The sequence below is a fragment of the Neofelis nebulosa genome, chromosome 2, assembly GCF_028018385.1.
Source record: "Neofelis nebulosa isolate mNeoNeb1 chromosome 2, mNeoNeb1.pri, whole genome shotgun sequence".
Classification (NCBI taxonomy): domain Eukaryota; kingdom Metazoa; phylum Chordata; class Mammalia; order Carnivora; family Felidae; genus Neofelis; species Neofelis nebulosa.
This window is the reverse complement of record NC_080783.1, coordinates 152,293,729-152,316,464: the sequence shown is the minus strand read 5'-3', so window position 1 is coordinate 152,316,464 and position 22,736 is coordinate 152,293,729. Positions and strand designations below refer to the sequence as shown.

At 37.2% G+C, this 22,736-nt stretch overlaps 1 long non-coding RNA gene and 1 pseudogene across 1 annotated transcript in view; both read right to left on the bottom strand.

The window, feature by feature from the left end:
* The window catches only part of LOC131504488 (uncharacterized), a 91,945-nt gene extending 75,866 nt beyond the window's left edge, over positions 1 to 16,079 (bottom strand). The window contains exon 1 of the long non-coding RNA XR_009258018.1: positions 15,990 to 16,079. This is a non-coding gene — a long non-coding RNA (uncharacterized LOC131504488). The remainder of the gene's footprint in view (positions 1 to 15,989) is intronic.
* A 5,777-nt stretch (positions 16,080 to 21,856) lies between these two features.
* Positions 21,857 to 22,440, bottom strand: LOC131493410 (large ribosomal subunit protein eL20-like; annotated as a pseudogene).
* Between the last annotated feature and the right edge of the window lie 296 nt (positions 22,441 to 22,736).

Genomic DNA, 22,736 nt, shown 5'->3' with positions numbered 1-22,736 from the left:
TTAATTCTACCACCTCCCCAACTTTACCTTATAGATTTCCTTTGATTGATTCATTCATTCCTCTTTATCAGGACTCTGTGTTAGGAGCTAAGGACATCATGGTGATTCGCATATGGAGTATGATATTAAACAAACATTAAAAAATAAATCACAAGGGGCACCTGGGTGGCTCTGTCAGTTAAGTGTCCGACTTCAGCTCAGGTCATGATCTTAAAGTTCATGAGTTTGAGCCCCACATTGTGCTCTGGGCTGACAGCTCAGAGCCTGGAGCTTGCTTTGGATTCCATGTTTCCCCCTCTCTCTGCACCTCCCCTGCTCATTCTCTCTCTCTCTCTCTCTCTCTCTCAAGAATAAACATTAAGTATTTTTTAAATAAATAAATAAATCACAATACAGAGTAATATAGGTTACAATAAAGGAACTATAGTATGAATTAAGTGCAGGCTAAGCTGCTATGACAAGACTTGAAAATACATTGATACAAACCACATACAAATGTGGGGAGACCAGTTGTCTGGGGCTCATGGAACAATATGTGTCCTCTATCTCTGAGTCTGCTGGCTGCTTCAGATCTCATTATCTTCCCTTCAGAAGGAAGGAGGGAAAAAGGCAGAGGCATGGATCCACATTCTATTTTAAGGGCACAAATGGGAAGTACCATGCATCAATTCTGTTTACAACTCATAGGTAAAACTTAATTATGTGGTTTCCCTGAGTTGAATGGAAGGCTGGAAATGTTGTCTTAAGTTGGATTGTCATGTTTGTAGCTAGAACATGAGAGTTCTACTAATTAAAACACACCCACTAATAATGAATATTGGTGGAAAAAAGAGTAGTCTGTGCTCTGAACTACAATGGGAACATCCAGTTGGTAGCTGAGATAGAGGGGTATGACATACCTTAGTGAGAGGAAAATCCCTATCCTGCTCCAAAGAAGTGACATTAAACCTAAGGGAGACAACGGTGGTGTCTGATGATTAGAGATTGGAGGAGTCTGAGAGTTGCAGACAAGAAAAATAACCTATTAAAAAAAAACCTGAGACAACAGAACAGCAATTACATGAACAGAAAAGCAAATGTAAAGATTGACATAAGAAAGCGGCAAAGGAATCCCCTGGAAAAATGTAAGCAAGAGCCAAATTGCAAAATGACTTTGGTCTATGTCTTGGAACTCAGAGAGACATAAAAGAGCTTGTACTAGGGAAAACCTTCAAAGATTTTCATTTTTAAAGAGTAGATATTTGAATAAGGGTGGGAAACGAATGGGAAAATCCTGGAAAGCATGTGGCTGTATAGTAATTCAGGTAGAATGCTGGTAGCTAGACTATGATGAGAGTCCTAGGAATGTAGCTGATTAGATACAGGCAATATGAGATATAAGAGATATGACTTACTGATTGATGATTGGATGTTGGTTCTTTTTTTTTCTTTTTCTTATTTCTTATTTCGAGAGAGAAAGAAAAGAGAGCAGCAGAGGGGCAAAGAGAGAGGGAGACAGGATCCAAAGTAGGCTCTGTGTTGACAGCAAACAGCCCAATGCAGTGCTCGAACTCACAAACTGCAAGATCATGACCTGAGCCAAAGTCAGACACTTCACCAAGTGAGCCACCCAGGCATCTCATTGGATGTTGGTTCTAAGGTATAGGAAGGAGTCACAGATGCTTCCTCAGTCTCTTGCCTGAGCAACAAGACAGTGGTGAACACTTAATGAGCTGGAGAAGTTTAAAAGAGGAGCAGTTTCAAGGGTCAAGAGATGGTGAAAGAATTCAGTTTAAAACCATTGACCTTTGAGGTATTTTGTGACATTTGAGCGGCTATTTCAGAAGGCTTTGGGGTAGATTTGTCAGGAGCTCAGGAGATAGTCCAGGTAGAAAACGCAGATCTTGGAGATGTGGAAGTGAATAAGGTTTCCCTTATATATCATGTAGAAAGAGAAGGTTTAGACATAGCTAAAAGAACATCACCAGTTAAGGAGATTGCAAAGCAAACAGGGAAGGAGAGAGAGCTCAGAAAGGTAGGAGAAAAAATAGGCAAGGCCACGGAAGTAAGAGGGCATGGTCTACTACATCAAATGATATTACAAGAGATAGGTCTCAACTAAAATAAGGATAGATAGGTAACAAGTAGGTTGAAGGAGGAGAAAGACTGAAATATGCCCAAGAAATTTAATGGCATATAGGGAGAACATTTTGGTTACAGCCTTTCTGTCACAGGTGGAGCATTAAGACCCCAAGCAAATCAATGTGGCCTCCAGGTTCTATTATTTAAAGATGTGTAACTGCAAAGAGGCAATGGCAGGAGAGAAAAGTTATGCTTTTTTGGTTGATTGTTTTAATTGTGTAAGCTTCTCTTGAGTTTTCATGGAACCAGAATGTGTTGAGATTATAGTAAGAGCTGTATAGTCAAAGCCTTTAACGATGAAAAGTCTCTGGCCTCTTGTACATGCAATTTTTCCTTTGTCTTATTTTTTCTCCTCACCTTCACTCCCTTCCTTTCCCATTTCATATAAAAATGGAAGATAAAATGTTCTTGAAGGTAACAGGGTGGTTCAGGTCTGTCCTAGATGACTCTTATGTTTATAAAATAATCATACTATCATTAAGTGTGTGTTAATTAATTTGCCAGGCACTGTGCAAAACACTTCTCAGGTATTATCTGCTTTAATCTTCATAACAATCTTACGAAGTGTTTTTTTCTTTTCCTTTTTTTTTTCATGTTATAGTTCAGAAATTGCTGAAGGTCACACAGTGGATCAAAATTTGGGACTAGGCAGTCTGAATCCACAACATGGATTATCCTAAACTTCCATGATAGACTCATAAATTGCTCATCCCCAAGTTTTGTGTTTGTTTAAAATATGAATTTTGTTTAACGATAGCTTTTACACTTGCAATGAAACACATTTTTTCCCCAAGTAGAACTATTTTACTTTGGTCATCTTTCACGAGGCTAGAACTAAAATAAAAATGACTAAGCTGTTCTATGATCATGACAAATTTTAACAGCAAAAAAATGTATATATTAGTTTGGTAAAACTTGTTTTTCCTGACTGATTCTGGCCATTTCTAAACAAAGCAAAAAGACTTTGAACAGTTCTATTCTTGAACGTGTTCAAGTTTCCAAACAGTCATGACAGGGAGATGTCTTCTTCATGACACCATTAGCTGAGAATTGATACTTAACACAATTAGAACATTTTCAGGATTTTGAGGGTCCATATATGATATATTGCAATGATTATGACTGAAAATCTTAGAGAAACCATGTGACACTGTTTAGAAATTGAGAGTAAACTCTGACCCATACAGCCTGAGAAATCAGCAAAGATATTTGTTCTTCAGGGATTGTGGCAGAGGCGGGCTGAATGATGAAACAGCCAGAAAGAGACAGAGAATCCAAACTGCTTTAGAATAAGCTCAATTTTAAATGTATGTAATAAAGTTACAACAATAATGTTGTAGCTCAGTAATGCAGTCTTAAAATGCAGCAAGCCAATTATACTTTCATTTGAAATTTCATGTCCTTATAATAAGGTTTGTTCTTTATTTTAGGGCTTTATTGTAAGTAGAGATGAGTTGGCTTTTTATTACCTGCGTCCATCTTTGGCTATAATAATAAAAAAAAATCTCATAGTGTATGTGTGTATGTGTGCGTGTGTGTGTGTGTGTGTGTGTGCATGGTACACACATGTACTCTGCAAGAAGTACTTCTGATTATCCCATGATCTAAATATTTGCTCAAAAACAGTCCTCATTTAAGAAAAACAAGATTTAAAAAAAAATAACATGTATCAGTATGGTCTCTCATCCATCATTTCTTCCTATTCCACGTATCATTTTTTCCTCATACCATGTGTCCTTGCACACTATTGTAACTTGAATCATTTGCTTATTTCTCTTAAATGCATTTAAAAATCACCAGAGTGAAGTTTGATTTTTTTTTTTAATTTTTTTTCTCCCAAAAACGTAGTCTCCTGATTCTTTTGGACATAAACACAATGATGGATTTGAAATGGATCCAAAATTAGGTTATAAGTAATATTCCAAATTAAAGCACCATCTAGAAATTGATGCCATTTGGAAGCTACAATTTTACCATATGGTCTCTGCATATATTCATTATAAAGACATTTACATCCTCCTCTCTTTTCTCTTCATGATATATTTTAGGATAAAAAGTTACAAAAGCAATGACAATCACATTCCTTTCTTATTTTTATCATCCTGCTATATTAATCTTATTAGAATAATTTCCTTTTCCACATAACAAGAAGCTCTTCTTTCCTACCAAGGAACCAAATCTAGAAGGAATACCATTGTCATCCTGTCTAAATAAAAGAGTCCTTCTTGTTCTTCTCCTGTTTCCCATACCTATTAAGAAGACTTTTGATTTTTCTGCATGTTCCCAAGGATGTCCTCTTGGTATTGCTGAATGTCATCTTAGGTAATTCAGAAACTCTCATTTTAATTACCTATGTCCATTATTCATTTCCCACACTTTCCACAGAGGAGTGAAAAGAGATTTCCGAATGTTTCTATCTTAGCTGTTCCAAAGGACACCTTGTTTAATTAAAAGAGTATTGTCAAAAAAACACTCCCCAGGGGTTTGAAGGTATGTAGGCTTTGACAATTACCTGTCATATATTTACTTTAATGTAATGAAAATTATATACAAGAATTATATTTGTTTTAAATAAGACCAATTGAAATATATGTAATTAAATAACACCAACAGTGGTGTAGGTCAAAACGTAATCTAGTAATGTTGTAAGATTTATTTATGTGTTTATTTCTTTTATAATTAATGCTTTTTTTTGAGAAGGAAATAAACCCTCATAGTTTAAGAACAAAATACACAGATCTGTAAAAGTGTACATTACCTCCCACAACTGTCTGTCATTGATTCTGTTTTCAGCTCCACCCCAACTCTGCTTTAATTTAGTGAATAACTTCTGTGTTCTTCCAGAATTTATTTAAGCATATACAATAAAATATAAATATATCTTATCTTTTCTCTGTTCTGCAAAGTAATAGTTTCTATTTCTTTGGATTTCCCCCGTATCTGTTATTTTTTCCCCCAAGTAAGATAATGTGTATTTGATGTTCCTCCTTTTTTTTCCCTCTTGCTTAGTTTATGAATGATTTACCTATATTACAAATTTTTTTTTTTTTTTTTAAGAACTAGCTTAGGGGTGCCTGGGTGGCTCAGTAGGTTAAACGGTCCAACTTCGGCTCAGGTCATGAGCTCATGCTTCATGGGTTCGAGCCCCACATCGGGCTCTGTGCTGATAGCTCAGAGCCTTAAGCCTGCTTTGGATTCTGTGTCTCCCTCTCTCTCTGCCCCTCCCCCACTCGTGCTCTGTCTCTCTCAAATAATGAATAAGCATTAAAAAAATTTAAAACATGGGGCGCCTGGGTGGCGCAGTCGGTTAAGCGTCCGACTTCAGCCAGGTCACGATCTCGCGGTCCGTGAGTTCGAGCCCCGCGTCAGGCTCTGGGCCGATGGCTCGGAGCCTGGAGCCTGTTTCCGATTCTGTGTCTCCCTCTCTCTCTGCCCCTCCCCTGTTCATGCTCTGTCTCTCTCTGTCCCAAAAATAAATTAAAAATGTTGAAAAAAAAAAAAAAAAAAAAAAAATTTAAAACATATTTTAAGAACTAGCTTATTTATTTTTTATTTTACTACTTTTCTGTTGTCTAACTCATTAAATTCTGTTCTTTCAATTACTTTTCTATTGCTGTGTAACAAATAAATTACAACAAATTTAGCAGCTTACAGCAAAAATTATTTATTATTTCATAGTCACTAGCTGAAGTCAAGGAATCAGCTCAGCTGGACTGGGTTGTTTTCCAGAGGCTCTGGGACAGAATCACTTCCTAAAAATATTCATGTTGTTAGCAGAATTCAGTTCCTTGGGGTCGTAGAAGGTCCCTGTTTGCTCATGTTTTATTGGCCAGAGGTCATTCTCAGCTCCTAGAGGACACTCAAAAGTCCATCCTGGGTAGTTCTCTCCATCTTTAAAAGTGGTAAGAGCACATCAAATTGTTTGTATGCCTTGACTCTCTGAATTCCCCTTCTGCTATCAGATAAAGGAAAGTGCTTTTAAAGGTCTCATGGAATTAGGATAGGCACACACAGATAATCTTCTCTTTTGATTAACCAAGAGTTAATTGATTATTCCTCTAAGTACATCTACAAAACAAAACAAAATAATCTTTTCACATGTAATATAACATAAATCAGAGTAAGAGCACTCATTTTCACAGCCTCAGGGTTCAGGGTGGGAAAATCTTAGAAGGCCAGTTTGGAATTCTGCCTGCCATGATATTTATTCTCCAATGTTTTCTTTGTTTTATTGTTATTTTCAATACTTTTAGTCGAATGTTAGATTATTTTGTTTCCATTTCTGTTTTCATTGATGTTAGTTTTTATGGCTATGAGTTTTCCTCTGGAAGCACTTTTAGTAGTAGCATACATTGTATTACATACATTTGAATATGTAATATATTCATTTTTTAATTTAATTGTTTTATTTTATATTTCCTTTTGAATCAAGAATTGTCATAGACTTTGAAATTTACAGCCTGCATTGTGGTGAGGGAATGTTGGTCAGTGTTACATCTACATGTAGAAATTTATTGATTATAGACTACCACAAATAAAAATTCAACAAATTTGAGGAAAAGACCTTCAACGAGAGACAGCATGAAAGGGCTTATTTCCCTGAGTTAGAAACCAGACGCCATATAAATATGTAAGAACTCAGATACAAATTTTTAGTGAATTCCTCAAGGCTAACGTAAAAGTGGGTTATTATGAAAGTACCGAATTGCTGGGGGGTGCACATAGGAGAATTTTCAACCACTAGGAAGTTCTCCCTCATGAACACCAGAGTTGGGAGTCCATGAGGAATATTTGGGGCAGAGTAAGAGAATGCCTCCACTGGGTTTCAGGGTGAAGGGAAAATAAGAGGAGCTATAGTAGAAAAGGCATTAGTCCTGCCAAGATTCTACTTCTGGATCACATTCATCGAACAAAAGCGTTAACCTGCTGGGGAAGGGTATCAAACCTAGAGAAGGACCCACTGCATCTGGAGGTAGGGAACAGACAAAAACTGTACTCATGGGGAGAAAAAAAATACATTGTAAGCTTAGACTATTAGAGGTCTCCTATAGGGAAGAGAAAACATTATTTAGAAGGCCCCAGTCACTGATGTCAGTGCCATAGTACATGCCTGGTGCTGAGGCTAAACAAGGACAACAGGGAACAACCTCCTCATGTCACAATACAGGATGAAGTGGTTCCATTCTTCAGGCATAAATACTATCTATCACAGTCTATCGCCCTATACAGTATGTCTAGCTCTCAAAAAGAAGTTGTGAGAAAGAGAAAAAGGGAGGAAAAAACATGCTCTCAAGAGACAAAAAAAATTAATAAAACCAAACTTGGATATGACAATGATAATGGAACTATCAAACAGAATTTAAAACAACTATGATCAATATGTTTAAGTCTTGAGTGGAAAAGGGGAACAAAATGCATTATTGGATAAGTAACTTCAACAGAGAGTTGAAACTTTAAGAGGTAATTTAATGGGAAATGTTAGACACGAAAGACATAATAGCAGAGGAGAATGCCTTTAAAAGGCTCATAATAGACTTGAAACAGCTGTGAAAAGTATCCATGAACATGCAAAAGGTTAAAGAAAATAAGCAAAAAGAAACACAGGAAAAAATGTAAAAAAAAAACAAAAAACAAAAAACAAAAAACGGAAGGGACAGACTATTCAAGAACTGTGGGATAATAAGAAATGACTTAAAGTATATAAGCAGCATCCCATAGAAGAAGAAAGAGAGAATGATGAAGAAATATTTTAAGTGGTAGGGTTCAAACATGTTTTAATTTAATGGAATATACAAAACCACTGATCCAGAACATTCAGAGAACTTCAAGCAAGATAAATAGAACGAAACAACAACAAAAACAGAAACACATACATATATTTTCTTGAAACTTCTGAAAACTGAACACATAGATATATTTCTTCCAGGTAGCTAGATTAAAAATAATAATATGTTCCATACAAAGGAACAGAGAAAAAAATTACAGAAGACCTCTTACATGCAGTCCAAGGGAAAGATGGAGTTATACCATTAAAGTGTGAAAGAAAATAACTGTCAACCCAAAACTCAGTAAACTCAATAGCTACAGAAAATATCTTTTTTTAAAAAAAGAGAAAATTAAAAAATCTTTAGAAACACAAAAAAAGAGAGTTTTATTGTCAGCAGACCAGCAAACAAGATATATTTTAGGATCGTTTCTAGCAGGAAAAAAAAAATGACATTAGTCATAAACTTGGATTTAAGTAAACAAATTAAAAAAATCAACAGTAATAGAATATAATGCTCTAGGCCAATTATAGCCCAATAAAACTAACTGACTAAATAAATAAGAAAAAAATCTCTGGGAATGAGATTCTGGCACTTGTATTTAAAAAAAAAAGAGTAACAGAAATGGCATAATAAAGGTAAACATATGAATGTAGTTTTTTCCCCCTTATTTCTAATTGCTCCAAAAGATAACAGGCTACCTAAAGCAAAAGAGTAGCAAGGAGCTACATTGCATGACAACATTAACATTAGCAAAATAGATGAAAGGAATGGACTGGAAGTATGTATCTATAAGATCTTTAACTACATATAAAGTAGAGTAATATTCTTTAAAGGCAGACATATTAATTAATTAAACATATATTGCAGGGGTGCCTGGATGGCTCAGTGGGTTAAACGTCTGACTCTTGATTTCAGCTCAGGTCATGGTCTCTAGAGTTCCTGGGTTCGAGTCCCATGTCGTCTGCTCAAGATTATGTCTTTCTCTCTGCCCCTCCCCTGTTTGTGCTCTCTCTCTCCTTCTCAAAATGAATAAACTCAAATAAATAAATATAAATTATACAAATCCATTAAAAGATAATCAGATTAGATAAAAGAGCAAAATTCAACTATAAGCTGTCTACACAAAACTGACTTTGAAACTAAGACATAAATAGGTTAAATGTAAAAGGATGGGAAACAGTGATATCATGCAAACACTAGTCAAGCTGGAATAGTTATATTAATATTAGACAGTATTATTATTATATAATGATAAATAGATCAATTAATCAAGAAGAAATAATAATCCTAAACATATATCCACCTATAGCATAACTTCAAAATATGCAAATCAAAAACTGATAGAATTGAAAGCAGACATAAACAGATCTACACTTGTATTTGGAGACTTCAACACTCCTTTCTTAAGAATTGATAGAATAAGAAGACAGAAAATTAGTAAAAATATAAAAGAGCAGAGAAACAGTATCAACTGATTAACCTAATGGACATTTATAAAACCCATTACAGAGTATACATCACTTTCATGTACAAAAGGAACATTCACATAGAATACGATCATATGAACATATGATATGAATATGATATGATATAATAAGAACATATGATAGATCATATCATGAGCCACAAAACAATAAAATTGAATAAACAATAAAAAGAATAAAATTATACACATGAATTCCAACTCAGGAATTAGAAGCCAATTTTAAAATGTTTGTGGAAAGACAAAAGAACCAAAATGATTTTGAACTAGAAGAACAAAGTGGAAGGATTCATATCATCTAATTTAAGGATTTATTATAAAGCTACAGTAACATAGAGTAACCAAGTAACTCTTGTCTTTGAAGAGAATAGGGAATACAGAAATACACTCAAACATATAAAGTCAATTGATTTTCAACAAAAGTGCAGATACTGTTCAACAAAGACACTGAAAATTTGGATATCCACATGCATAAAATAAACTTTTGTCAATATGTTATATAGCATAACTCAAAATGGATTGTGCCCCTAACTCTAAAACCTGAAACTATGAAACTATCGGAAGATAAATGAAACAATGCCTGGGGCATGGCTCAGTTGGTTAAGCATCTGACGTCTGCTCGGGTCATGATTTCATGGTTCATGAGTTTGAGCCCCGTATCAGGCAGCTCTGCCAGTCAGCACAAAGCCCACTTTGGATCCTCTGTCTCATCCTCTCTGCTCCTCCTCCACCTCACACATGCTCTGTCTCTCTCAAAAATAGATAAACGTTAAAATAATTATTACAAAAATGAAGTAATGCCTATGTGGTCTTGAGTTAAACAAAGATTTTTTTTGATCACACAAAAACCACAATTCTGTTTTTTTCACAATTCTTTATAAAGAAAGAAATTGATAAGATGAACTCCTTAAAAGTAGTAACTTATGTTCTTTGAAGGGCACTACTAAGAACCTAAAAAGACAAACCACAGATTAGGAGAGAAAATTTGCAAATTATTTTTATGATAAAAGATTTGTAACCATACTTTATTAAGTGCTCTAAAATCTCAGTAACGAAACAACCCAGTCTAAAAAATGGATAAATAACTTGAATAAACACTTTAAAGATGGCAAACGAACACATGAAAAGATGCTCAATATCATTAGGAAATGGGGAAATGTAAACATGGAATATTACTGCACACATACTAGAGTGACTTAAAATAAAACAAAAAAGAAACAACGCCAAGTGTTGATGGGGGTGTGGAGCTACTGAAACTCTCATGCATTTCTTTTTTTTTAAATTGTTTTCTTTTTTTAAGTTTGTTTATTTATTTTTGGGAGAGAGAGAGAAAGAACACATGCATGGGGCAGAGAGAGGGGGAGACAGAGAAATCTCAAGCAGGCTCTGTGCTGGCAGTGCAGATCCCAATGTGGCACTTGAACTCATGGACCTTGAGATCACAATCTGAGCTAAAATCAAGCATCAGTCACTTAACCAACTGAACCACCCAGGCAGCCACATCTCATTCATTTTTGGTGGCAAAGCAAAATGGTTCAGAAACTTTGGGAAAAAGTCTGGGATTTTATAAAGATATACATAACGTGTGACCAAGAAATTTCACTTGTAGTTATTTAAGTGAAATGAAAAAAATATATATATGTTCAAACACAAATCTGTACATGAATGTTTTATAGCAATTTTATTGTTATTGCCAATAATTGGAAACAACAGAGATTTTCCTCAATTAGGGTAACAAGATAAACTGGGAGAGAATCATATAAAGGAATACTATTTAGTAATTAAAAAGAATTTGTTGTTGACATACAAAATAACATGGATGGATCTCAAATGGCTTATGCTAAATGAAAATGGCCAGATTCAAAACACCACACACTCTATTATTCCATTTAATGACATTCTGGAAAAAACACAGTTTATAGGGACACAAAACATCAGTGGCTTCCAAGGACTGGAGTTGGGAGGGATGGTTATTACAAAATGGGGATCGTGTGTGTGTGCATGTGTGTGTGTGTGTGTGTGTGTGTGTGTGTGTATGTGTTGGAACTGTTCCATATATTGATACTGTGGTCTTTATACCACTGCATGCATGTATCAAAATGTAGAACTGTGTGAAAAAAATTATATCCTAACAATGGAAAAAATAATATTCCAGTTATTACAAAAGAGACAAACAGAAAACTTACTCTACATCTACCTTCTTTGTTGCCCTCCCAATTTGTATAGAAGTTGTTGTATCACCAAATTATTATCAATTATGTACTATTTACATTAATTTTGCCAGTATTCTCCAAATTTGTTTTAATACTAGTTTTTCATTCAAATATATTCAATTCTCATTATTCAACTGCTATAGTACTTCCAGCTATAGAATCTCTTGGTTGATTGAAAATTTGAACACTAGTAATTTTCTCAAGAACAGGAGGTTACAGAAACAGTATTACCTGATGTCTTTTCTACTAAAAACTGTAGTCTTGTACTGTTTCTGATGACTCTCCTTTGTTACTATGTGTTGCCGCCATTTTCTTCCATTTTTCTTATAGTATCCTTGTATCAATTTGTGCCAGTTACCATATGTCTTTTACTAATTCTTACAGAATGATGTGAATTTTCCTAGACTGGTTATTTGGACTTCATTCTTGCGAAAAGAAAAGGAGGCAGGGTAGCCTTCCAGGGTTTGTAACTCTTGTTGGTTGTAACTTCCAAGGATGGTAAACTCTGTTGTCCAGAGATACTTAGCTATCCACAAACATGGCCTTACTGTAGGATTCCTGATGCCTCCCTTTCTTCCATACAAATCAATTCCAGGAGGGTTTTCATTACAAATTCTGCTCACACTTGCTTCCTCACTTCATATTTCAAACCAGGTTCATGGCTAGAACTTCCCGTGAGTCCTTAACCTGTTAAAGCAGAGTTTTACCAGTACATTCTGAAATCTGTCACCACTGAGCCCTTTTGCCATTTTCTAAGCTTCTCTATTTCTAACAGTCCCACATACATTTAGTTCTTTAGCTGCTTTTAGGAGCCCTACATCTATTTAGAAACCAGGAGATTGCACACTTCCCGGGTTCTTTGAAAATGAGTTTTACATATTTTCACTGTTGTTTGTGTATAATTTCCAGGAGGAAAGGAGTAGTAATACTGATTTACAGTCGTACTAGTCTAGTGAAGTTGACATATCTTTTCAGATGTGGAAGGCCAGACCTCTAAGATGCTTAGGTTCAACTGTACCATCACCCCAAAACATCATCTACTGTGTTCTTCAAACTTGATCACAAGAAAAACAATATTAAACAAAGGCTTTTAAATTGAAGCAAAACGATCTGAAGGAGGACATTTCTCATAGAGATTTTCTGTTATAACATCTTGGAGGAAAACATTCTCTCTTCGTTCTTTTCTGTCATTGCTTTCTTCTTTCAAAGAAACTTAGGTTTGCAGAAATATTTTTCTTTCCTCTGATTTCTTGGATTATCAATATGCTCTTTTCCAAGTCTAGGGATAATTTATTTATTGCTGGTTCTGCCTTTTCTAGGTTAGAATGCTTAATGCAGTTCCAAGCAGGAAAATGCTTACCTTTCTCTCAACCTTCTGGTTTCCTTAGAGGACTTGGTACAACATTGAAATGTGATAGGCAATATCTATTCTCAGGGACCTGCCTCTCTTTTGAAACAAACAACGGGTTAGGCAGTCCTCTGAAGTGTACAGGCACCACTCCAGGCTATTATTTTGAATAATCTGCTCTGGCGCAGGAACACTCATGCAAGGTGTTCAATGTCTTAAAATATGCGGTGCTACATGAGTGCCTACAGCACCTCAGGGTAAAAACTGAGCCCAGTATAAGAATGAATGATGGAGCCTTTGTGTTTTTCTCAATGTTCAGGCAGGTGTGTTGGCATTTACACATGCCTATGTGATGTAGCATTCAGACGGAGATAAAACTCTTTGATGATTATACATTTCTACTGTACAAAGAATCCATCACCTTGCTAAGACAGTTTGCTTCTAATTGTTATGTTGTTTCTTCCCCTCTCACATTATCTTGTTTTATGGGAGAGGTGATTTTTACAAAGCTACATTTGCTTTACATTTAATTTTATAAATATGCAACCAAATCAAAGGGAACTGCAGCGTGCTCTCATGTTTAAAGTGAAAATGCACATTGATGTCTAAAGAAGAAAACCGACAAGATTCACGTTGGAGGAGAATCCAATGTCAATGCATTCTTGGACTGAGTAATTTTCATAACTAGATTTTATTATTAAATTGAAGGAGTTTGCAAGATTTTCTGATGAAAAAATATGATTAAATATGCATGTGGGAAGTTGGGGGGAGTTGGTGCATGAAGTGCAGGAAGAAGTAAATATGTATGCAGGAAAGAGGTAAGATAATCACACTCAAATGAACATGGAAAGCAACAAGGAAGTCCTTTTATACTAAAGACCATATTTCCAGCAAATTGCAACTTAGCAATGCAGACATAAATTCAGCAACACTGATTGCACAATTCCAACATAAAAGACTGAAACTGATGTTGAAGTGTATTTCTCGAAAAAAAAAAAAAAAAGACATAAAGATATTGTCCAATCCTTGAGGAAATGCCAAACTACTGAAGGAGAATTACAGAAATAACCAAACATAATACAGAATGGCAAAAATGTTTTTAAGAAACAAAACTGAAAGGATGTTTTATTTGTTCTCATTAGTATCACAGAATGTTTTTAGAACATGAGATTTGACTAGGGTACTTAAAAGGTCTGACCTTCCTACCTTTTAATTCCTACTTTTAGCCATTTCTCCCCAGAAACAGGTTATCACAAAATTGATTTAAGCAGTCATGTTTTCAGTATGCCTCAGTAAAGATGAAATGTAAAAAAAAATGTCAGACAGGAAAATAGGTTATGCTTGATTACAGTACTTACCTAATTTTATTTTATTTTATTTATTTATTTTTGTATGAACGGTTCAGTTAATATGTGGAACTTTGGGAAGGAGATAAGGTTGTTTTTGAAATGCAAAGGTATAACTTTTTAAGACAAAGCACTGAATTATCACATTGCCCCACTAGTAGTTTGGTCAACCGAGTGTTCAAAAATTCATTTTCACAAACATTTAAAAGTCATGTAGGGGCGCCTGGGTGGCGCAGTCGGTTAAGCGTCCGACTTCAGCCAGGTCACGATCTCGCGGTCCGTGAGTTCGAGCCCCGCCTCAGGCTCTGGGCTGATGGCTCGGAGCCTGGAGCCTGTTTCCGATTCTGTGTCTCCCTCTCTCTCTGTCCCTCCCCCGTTCATGCTCTGTCTCTCTCTGTCCCAAAAATAAAAAAAAAAAAAAAATTAAAAAAAAAAATTAAAAAAAATAAAAGTCATGTAATATTTGTTCACTTCACTGGCAAATGTTTAAGTTCTTAGCAAGTAGCAGTCGCCTACCCTGCTCTCTCTCTCTCGCTCTCTCAAAAATAAAATAAACATTAAAAAAATAGGAAATACAAATTCCCATGTGAAAGATGGCCTCTCTGTACTAGAACAAACCATCTTCAGTGGGGGAATCAAAGTCAAAAGAATTCTGTAAAAACAAACTTTGTTAAAACAATAACAATTCTTATCTCCCTTAGCTTCCCTGTATAGTTTAGTTACTCTTCCATAATTGTCTCTCTTTGCACAGCCCAGTGATAAAGGCATGTAAGTTTGCCATTTCTTTGGGTATTCATTCCTTATGAGGACTCTAGTGCCATGTAAACTTGCATAAATCCGTATTTTTTCCCGTTAATCTATTTATGTTAGTTCAATTCTCAGGCCCAGAAGAAAAACCCAAAGAGGGTAAAGATAAAGTTCTGCCTCCCCAACTGGATCATACAGAGTAGTTTCACTGCCCTAAATATCCTCTGTGCTCCACCTATTCATCCCTTCCCCCCACCCTAACTCTTGGCAACCACTGATGTTTTTGCTGTCCCCACAGTTTTGCCTTTTTCAGAATGTCATATAGTTGGTGGACATTGTTTTGAAAGATCAAAAAATGTATTTTTTTCCAAGGCTCCTCATACCGTGCTCTCCACTGCAACTCTGCTCAAACTGGTGACATAAAATCTGCAAGTTTCTTGGTCTCACCAGCCAGACTAGTATCTCACTCACTCACACACACACACACACACACACACACATACACACGCGCGCGCAAAAATTCAGACTGGAACCCTAATCCGTTGTCCCTCTACTCATTTTAAGATCTTGAAGCCCTGTCCTTTCCAAGGATCTCACACTCCAGGAAATGAAAAACAGCACAATTAGGTATGGAACCCTCCTATTAACAAACATCAACCACGTCTCCAACAGGTCACTGGCAAGACCAAAACACAACAGTTTCCAAAAGGACATGCCCAAGAGCACACGGAAATTGCTTCTAGGTTAGCTCATCTCACCTCCTGAACAGATAGCCGACGTGCCCAATTACTGAACTGCCCCCTCCTTTTGATGGAAGCTCCAGAGCTAGCTCCATTTCTGAAATCCCTCCTTAAATCATTCAGCAAAATCCTAAACCCTCCTGAAGCTCCTCACTGCTCCACTCCTCTCAAGGAGTTTTCCTCCACTGTGGTTTCTCTTGCTGCTGCAAATTAAGTGACCTACCTTTTTTTCTTTCTGGAGTCCGGCGTGTCCCTCGTGGTCTCCAGCCCTTCTGCGAAGCAGATGCACTTGGCGGAGGGCAGGGGGGGCCTGGGCTCCCCAGGGACCCGCGTTGCGCCTGCGCCTGCGCCTGCGCTTGAGCACCTCCCCTGCGCAGTCGCCCTGCAAACCCCGCACCCTCAGGGGTGCCTGCCTCCTCCCCTCGCGTCGTCCGTGTTCCTTTGTGTTGGTTTCTTTTCCCGCCCTATGAGGTTGGCGAGAGGTCACCTTCCACATCCCAAGGTCCGATTTTCCTGGCGCGCTTCTGCAGCAGCACCTTCGAGGGACTCGTGACTCGGTTCCTCTGCCTGTCCTCGGTCTCTCCTGCTCAGCGCGCAACCCGGGCATGGAGGAGGGTGTATTGCATCCAGCAGGTCCGGCACAGCCTCGAGGTTTCACCGCATTGCCTCCTCTAACCGGTAAGCCCGTTTGTTCAGTCCCAGCCTTTGGGCTGCACTTTGCTTGCTCTTGTGATTTCTTTCAGCCCCCCTCTCCTCTTCCTATCCAGTTAGGCCTCATTGTGTGGCATCGTAATGTAGCAGTTGAATTTGTACATGTGGGAAATTTAATTTACCAGGTTCAGTGTCGGCTGTTTGGAGATCATTGGTCTTTGGCAAATTAAGGGATATGACTGAGTATATCCTATTGGGCCTTAAAGATTTTTAAGATGGTTAAGAAGGATTTCGAATATTCTGTTAGAATGCTCATCTGCCCAACGCACGGTAAACTTTTCAAGTTTTCTTGACCTAACCCCTTGCTTAAGCCAACTAGACTTTCACTGCTTTTTGTGCAATCCAAAACACTTCCTTATAAAAGTATAGCAGTAATTTTGGAAGGCAGCTATGCTCACCACTGTACCACCAACGCTGCACTATGGCAGTAATTTTGTATGAAAGTTCGTTTCACATTCACCTGTATGCACTTGTGGGATTTGAGCATCTTGCCAGGGGGAACCAGTCTTGGTCATCACCGGATGAATAGCCCTCAGTAAAGAGGTTGACGCAGAATGGGCTCTTGTTGGGCTTATCAAAAGCACATAAGATAGAATGTCCAGCGAATTTCCTAATAAGTGCATTACTTATCCTAGGCAATTAAAATATTATTTCAGATTGTATCCTTAGAGGCTGAGATTGGATAAATTGTTAATACTCTAATTGGGTAAATTATTAAAGGGGCACCCTGGCTACGATTTGACTGTTTATAAAATGCCTTTAAAGCTGTGTCCATTTCCTACCCCAAAAGACAGTTCCCCACAAAAGGCATTTAACTCTGTCTAATGGAGGGGTGGCCTGGGTGGCCCCGTGTGTCGAGCATCGAGCTTTTCACTCTTGGTTTTGGCTCAGGTCGTGATCTCACCACCGTTTTGTGAGTTCGAGCCGCCTGGGGCTCTGTGCTGACAGAGGGGAGCCTCTCTCTCTCTGCCCTTCCCCCACTCCTGCTGTCTTTCACAAAACAAATAAACGTAAAAAAAATGAAAACAACAAAACTCTAACAGATGCACACATCCTAATTGATTGTTCTGGGACATGGACAACAGTGATAGGTTCCTTTCACTGTACTTCTGGTTGTTTAGTAACATTAGTAGTTTCAAGGACTTGATCCTTCTAACTACCTCACAACTGAAATGTGCATCATCAATAAATATTTGGTAAAGGAATGATAGGTATCGAATGATGGCCTCTCCCCCCTCACCTATTAAAATCTATATTTGGTCAAACCCCAAAGCAATAAATTATAAGGCTGATGAAGTATTTTGTCAACATTAGATAATGTTTGCCATGCTGTCATACCATAATACAATGTTTCAGACAGACACTTGTTGATTCTTGGCAGATATTAACTCATTTCTTGCTCAGCGGTTCTAGAGGTGGGCACTATTATTATCTTCATTTGAAGATGAGGAAACTGAGGTACAGAAAGATTGAACAGTTTTCCCAGGTCCGATGGTCAGTGAGTTTGGTAGTTTGACTCCAGCATGCGTGTATATTACCATTATCCTGTTACAACTCTTCCTGTGCTATGTATGAGATTTCTATGAATCATGTAAAGATGTCCCCAGTGGGGAGACCTTATGAGAACACCTTAACCCTAAGTAAGGAAGGAAAGAGGACTTTGTACTAAGTATTCTGAATGATTTGGGAAATTTTTAGAATACAACTCATGTCTGACTTCAATAGCTGCCACTGCACCACCTATTTTAGCTTACTTGTAAACAACTGTAATTTTTTTCCTCATTATAGAAATCCTCAACTGCATAAATTGAGGATTTTTCTCGATCTTTGTAGGAAATCTGGGTGACTAAGCTGTAGACTTTTTCAAATAAGATACATACGTAGGTAGGAGCAATTTAAACTGTCCTTTGGAAGGTTTACAGCAATTGAAGTGAAGTACACTCTGGTATTATCCATGGAATCGTTTCCTTTATACATTAGTGGACTTGATTTAGGGTTGTCATGACATTTATTGAAAAAAAAAATAAAATCGAACATATCCTTAGCTGTGAAAACAACATCAATAAGAAACCAAAGCCACTGCCAAAAAAAAAAAACAACAAAAAAAAAACACCCTTCTATTAAATGTGTAAACCACTCCTTCAAAGAGTATCTGTATCCTTTTTTTTTCATGAAATTGTAAGTTTCATAACTTTTGGGAGGAATTCAGTAGTCAACCACGCTGCATAGCATTAGTGTGCTACGACATCAAAGGGAGAATGGATAAATATCAAGCTTTATTTCTAACCGGAAAATTATTGGGCACAACCATTCATAGTTCAAACATTTTCAAAAGCAGTATTTAATATTTAAAGAAAAATGCTAGTCAGGGTACTGCAGGTTTTCTCATGCATTATTTACCTTTAGGAAACATGAAGAACTAGAATATAAAAAAATATGAAAATGGAAAAAGCCTCCCTACTTCACAAAAGGTTTTGTTTTGATAATGTCCCAATCAATGATAAGATGCTGAAATACATAGAATAATGTGTCAAAATAAATCTTCATTATAACCTAAACAAATGGAGTTACATATAAGTCTTATGCCTCAGCATAGTTAAAATACAGTCCTGGCACTTAACATTCATCATTGAGGTCAGAATCTAACTTTTGAAATCCAGCTTTGCATTGGGAAATGGCAGATTATGGCAACTTTCTCAGGTAATTCAAAGCAATGGAACCACTTTCTCTTCTGTTCTTCAGGAAAGTACTAAACAGCAAATAAATTCCATGTTTCATATGGGGTCAATAATAGAGCTACAAATGAACCCAGGGCTCAGAGTAAGTTCTAGAAGGAACATTGTTTCTATATTACAATGATTATAAAGCCCAGTTTTTATCATTGAAGCACTTTTGCATTGTTGGCTTGCAAAATGATGTTCACTAAACCCAACTGGCCACAGAGTCTTAAAAACAATTAAAAACAATTGCATAAAATAAGAATACAGGTAATTTATGTTCCTAAGCATCTCATGTATGTAACTTACCCATCCTGCTCCAGATCCACCACTGCTTCGGCTTTGCCTGAGATGATAACCTTTTTAACTCATAATTTTTGCTCTCTACATTTTCATGAACACATCATTAACTCTGGAATTTAACCTGAAATCATCTTTGTTCTTCCCTCCCAAACTCATAAAGGCTATATGAAAGGTACATAGTAAAAACTGGGTGCATCTCTCTCTCTCTCTCTCTCTCTCTCTACATTTCTCAAAAGAAACACTTAAAGCTACTGTTTCTGGAATCAGCATCAAACACTTTCTCTTCCCTCCCCTGTCAGGGACTTACATGATAGGACATCCTATGAAAATATGCTGTGAATGTTTTATGAGTGTGCTTTTACTTAACCAGGAAGTCTGGAAGGAGGAGAGTGACCTAACCTGCCACATTTTCTTTATGAGAACATCTTCCTTGTGATCTATGGCTTCATGAAGTAGGCATAGAGTTTCAAAGTTGCCCTTGAATCCTGGGTCAAGAAATGCCACCAACATATATTCTTTCCTGTCACACATTTCAATGAATGTGTAGTTTCTCCAGCCAATGTCATTACTTTGAATTTGATTTGTGAGCATTCCACAAAAAGGTGTATATGCCTGTATATGATAAACAGAAGAACCTGACTTCGATTTCCATTATTATGTTTGAATTCCTGAGTGAGTGCTTCAGACGGCCCGTATTGATCTTTATCCATCTTTCATTCTTCCCTCTCTTCCTCCTTCCCTTGCTTCCTTCTTTGCTTCCTCTTTTTCATTATTTCTTTCAGATGATGAGGACAAGAAGAAAAATGACTAGAGAAGCTAGAAATGATCCTGCAACTTTGATATAAGAACAAAAACAAAAACAAATGCTCTCCCTCCAAACACCCATTTTTCTCTTGAGAACCTCTGGGGAACTAGTTAAAACGGTTGCTAGGCAGCCTGTTCTTCATCTCACGATGGGTTAGAACTATGTTCATGTTTACTGAGATACTCTGGCAAAATTCTAAAATGACTAGCTTTTTATTTTATAACTCCAGTTTAATTAATAGCTAACATTTTAGGCATATTTATAGCAATCGAATATATGGAAATTCTAATTCAGTGAGTTAGGTATGTTTCCAAAATTCCATCACCTTTTTAGCAACTTATTTTTTATAATTTTTTTAATCTCCATATTTTACTGCCTTCGAGTTTACTTGGAAATTGTACACACCAATCTGCTCACAAAATATCTAGTGTATTTTACCATTCTTCAAAAAGAGCTATATTTTCCACCACTTCCCTTGAGAGACTGCACTTGAATCTATTAACAATGAGATTGTCAAAGAAATTATATTAAGAACTAGAAAGAATGATAAATAGTATATTATACGTTCACGCACATAAAGACACAGACATAATTTGTGTGCATAGGCACGTGTACTAATTTTCACAAAAATGCGTGCACATATATGACTTCTTCCATTTATTTCTGGTTATAACTCTATTAACCATGATAAAAAAATGTTCTCTTTATAGTATAGATATCTCTGAAGACATTTCTCTTTTTTCATTTTATGGGGAGATCTAAAGTACTTTTAAGATTTCTTCATTTATTTCTATGTTGTGTTATTTACCTTTATTGCTTTTCCCTTGAATGTATTTATTTTAGATATTCAGGTAAGTGAAATAGCCCACAGATAGTCTCTATAAGAAATGGGGAATGAAAGGAGTGATACAGGTTGTTATCTAAGTCATGCTACTGAAGGAATAGCATATTTCTGGCCCAGGTTCTTCTACATCTTGCCATTGGTCTCCTTTTCCTTCGTGACTCATTGTGAATTCATCTGTAAAACTCTGTCATCTATTAGTCTTTCAGTTCTTACTATGTTCCAAAGCTAGTGCACTGATTCAATCCCATATTCCCAGACCAGGGTTTCTTAACCTATAGTGAATGAACTGTCCCATCTATATCTGCCCCCACTTTTTATTTCCTGGTTTTTTTTTCAGTTTTGCTTTGTTTTATTTATTTTATTTTCTCAAACAGCCACCATGCATTCCATCAGGTTTTTTAGAGAGACTCCAAAAATACTAAGAAAGTTTATCTAGATAACAGTTAAGATCTTTGTAATAACTCTGAGGTGTAGGCATACCTCCACTTTCTCTTGATGTTTGCTTTATACATTAGGATAAGGAGAAGTCCTGCTCTGTCCAGTGCTGAAAATGGCAAGTGAGACAGGTGTAATCTCAGATTAAGGAATCTTATTTAGAAAAAGGTTATATGATCAGTGACATTTAGATTAACTTCCTAATAATGATAGATCTGGTTAGTTATTTGTAATTTTATTATTTTATTTATTTATTTATCTATTTATTTTTATAGTTCGGTTTTCCCAAGGAGTTTATTTGGGCAGACCTGGGGACAGGGAGGCTCTACACCTAAAAGAAGGTGTTGGGTCTCTTGGTGGTAAAGCGTGGCTTGTGCTGGTGACACAGGACCCGGTGGGGCAGCAGGAACTTGATCTTGGAGCTGTGGAACTGCTTGGCTGCCAGTGGGCAGCACTTTCTGGCTGCAGTCTCCTTCACTCTCATGACCTGGATCCAGTGGGCCTGGTCATGGTGTTAGGCGCCCATGGCACCATGGCATTGGGTGACACCACCTACAGTGGTCAGGTCCTGGTACTCCTGGCAGATGTTGTGGATGCTGCTGCGGGAGTCATTGCACAGCCAGATGCTGAAGTTCTTCACCCTCAAGGGGGATTTCTTGAACACTTGTCCAGGGTAGACAGTTTGCCCTGAACACTTCTTCATCTTCTTCAGGTGAGACACAGAGTAGGAGAAGTGGGACTTGGCCACAGCATCAAGTGCAGGGATTCACATGTGATACAGGGGCAGAATGCGGCATTTGGGGGTGGACAGGCAGCACCCCAGCACTTTGTACTCTTGCGGGGTGCCCAAAGCCTTCATGGCAAACTCTGCTCTCCTTGCCATCCAAGGAAGGTATTTGTAATTTTAATTGAGCTTAGTCTCTCCATTAACAATAGTAAGAAAGATGTTGAAAAGTCTGAATCCCTAGGTAACAAACTGCTTAATACGAGGGGTGGCCAGGGGCACCTGAGTGGCTCAGTCAGTTAAACGGCCGACTTGGGCTCAGGTCATGACCTCACAGTTCATGGGTTCGAGCCCCTCATTGGACTCGGCCAAAAGATCAGAGCCTGGAGCCTCCTTCGGATTCTGTGTCTCCCTCTCTCTCTGCCCTCCAC